Genomic DNA, 2,524 nt, shown 5'->3' with positions numbered 1-2,524 from the left:
GAATTTTTTTGAAAGAATCACTGTTATAATAACTTTAATTTATCTTGCATTTTACAGAAGTCTATGAACGATTTTTAAAAAGCATCTCCTTACCTCATATCATGTTTCTCTGAGGGTTGTTGAAGGAGGCAATGAATGTGTCAACAGCGTGTGCATCAGCGTCTTGCAAGAATTTTAGACCAAGCAACCACTCACCAAAGAACCTGCCAGCTTTTTTATCTTGTGTGTGTGTGTGTTTTTTTTTTGAGATGGAGTTTTGTTCTTGTTGCCCAGACCGGAGTGCAATGGCGCGGTCCCGGCTCACTGCAACCTCTGCCTCCCAGGTTCAAGCAGTTCTCCTGCCTCAGCCTCCCGAGTAGCTGGGATTACAGGTGTGTGCCACCATGTTCAACTAATTTTTTGTATTTTTAGTAGAAATGGGGTTTCACCATACTGGCGAGACTGGTCTCGAACTCCTGACCTTGGGTCATCTGCCTGCCTCCCAAAGTGCTGAGATTACAGGTGTGAGCCACCACACCCAGCCTTATCTTGTTTTTAATACAACAAGATTAAGTGTATCCACTCTGATGGCAAACCTGTCCAGGCACAACTCCACAACATGCTTTGCAAAATCAGTGATTAGCAAATTAGTTAGCTTTGACATGGAACTGTGCTCGCTGCCCGCGACAGCCTAGAAGCTGGTTTTGATACTGGCAACAGAACATTTAAAATGACAAATTTCACACTGTGGGAAATAGTATCGCGTGTCCTTCTATGGCATTTTGTGATCAGCATGTGTGACAAGTGACACATTCCTTGATATATCTTCTCAAGACATTTTCTGTCTGTTTCTGTTGGAATCTTCCTTTGATTACAAGTTGGTTATTACCATCTATGGAACCACTTGTACCCAATTCAGCCAACAAAATTGCAAGGAGATGTTTGGGCTGACGATGTAATAGTTCACAGATATCTGTAAAGTTGACAAAAGAAGTTTTCTTGGTTCTGACTCGGACAACCTATGGAGCTTTCATGACAAATTTCCTTTTCTCCCCAGCAACCATGTCTTGTTTCTTTTCCCTCGTGATGTTGAGCACTCAATTCAGCAGCTCCTCATATGTGTAGTCTCTTTCTGAGCCTGCCTAAGCAGGGCCTATCTGATTACTGAATGGGATACCATCATCTTTTTGCTGTCTTCATCTTCTAGAGCTTCATCTTTCTCTAGTATTTCATCCTCATCTGGGAACTTGACATTCTTGTTCTTCTTTTTATTGCCAAGCATAATGTCAAGGTCATCCTCTGCTTCAGCTGGTTCTTGAGCATTATTTTCAATCTTAAGATCCTTTACACATTCTTCATCTTCATCAATATCAAAGTTTTTTTCTTCTTTTTCTTTTGATTAAAGAAGTTCAAGTCATCTAGATCATCAGAAGCATCTTTTTTCCTGCTGTCCTCTTCATCAGCTTCCAGATCTTTGTCCTTGGTTGCCTCTGGCTCCACTTCTTTTGTTTCTGAAGGCTGAATTTCCTCTGTTTGGGTATCCCCTTCCTCATCTAACATAAAAGGCTTCTTCTTCTTTTTCTTCTTACTCATAGTTGGATAAAAAACCGTCTTGTTCCCAGACATGGTTGTGGCTCGTGTGGGCTCAGCTCGGACAGGAAGTCATACGGGTCAGCCCCAGACCCTGGCAGGAGCACTGCTTCTGCAGATACTTCTCCCACAATCGCACTAGGCTTTGCGTCAGCAAAAGGGAACGATATCGGGTCAGCCTCTCCTCCAAGCTTTGGAAATGTGCCTTCGCTGATGAAATTCTACCAAGTGACCACGTCCCTGTGATCAGACTACAGGTCAAGAAACAGAATTATTTTCAACTCCAGAAGTTCTTTCATGTCCCCTTGCAGTCACTACCCCAATCCAAGAGTAAATACTATCTTGACTTTTAACATTACTGAATGGTTTGGCCTGCTTTTGAGTGTTATTTAATTAAATTAATTAATTTAGTTATGAGTCGGTCTTGCTCTATTGCCTGGGCTGGAGTGCTGTGGTGCAATCACAGCTCACTGCAGCCTCGATTTCCCAAACTCAAATGATTCTCCTGCCTCAGCCTCCAGAATGGTGTGCACTACAGGCATATGCCACCACACCTGGCTAATTTTTGTATTTTCTTTTTAGGGATGGGATTTTGCCATGTTGCCCAGGCTGGTCTCGAACTCCTGGATTTCAAGTGATCCACTGCCTTGGCCTCCCAAAGTGCTGGGACTACAGGTGTGAGCCACCATGCCCAGCCCTGTTTTTGAGTTTTATATAAATATAACTCAGTTTATTCCCATTTGTGTTTGTGCTTTTGTTCAACAATATGTTTGTGATATTCATGAGGTTTTTATGCATAGTTGTAGTTCATTCATTCTCATAACTGTATAGAATTCCATTGCACACATATACTGCAGTCTATCCATTGTACTGTTGATGGGCTATTTCCAATTTTTAGCTATTAAGGATAGTTCTGATGTGAATATCCTTGTGCATGTATTTTGGTAGGTATATA

General features: G+C 41.9%; 1 pseudogene; it reads right to left on the bottom strand.

The window, feature by feature from the left end:
- Positions 1–626: 626 nt before the first annotated feature.
- LOC105508135 lies at positions 627–1,635 on the bottom strand (annotated as a pseudogene).
- Positions 1,636–2,524: the final 889 nt, after the last annotated feature.

Source organism: Colobus angolensis, unplaced genomic scaffold, assembly GCF_000951035.1.
Source record: "Colobus angolensis palliatus isolate OR3802 unplaced genomic scaffold, Cang.pa_1.0 Scaffold158, whole genome shotgun sequence".
Classification (NCBI taxonomy): Eukaryota; Metazoa; Chordata; class Mammalia; order Primates; family Cercopithecidae; genus Colobus; species Colobus angolensis.
Note: the sequence above shows the minus strand (reverse complement) of the source record. Positions and strands in the feature narration are given on the sequence as shown.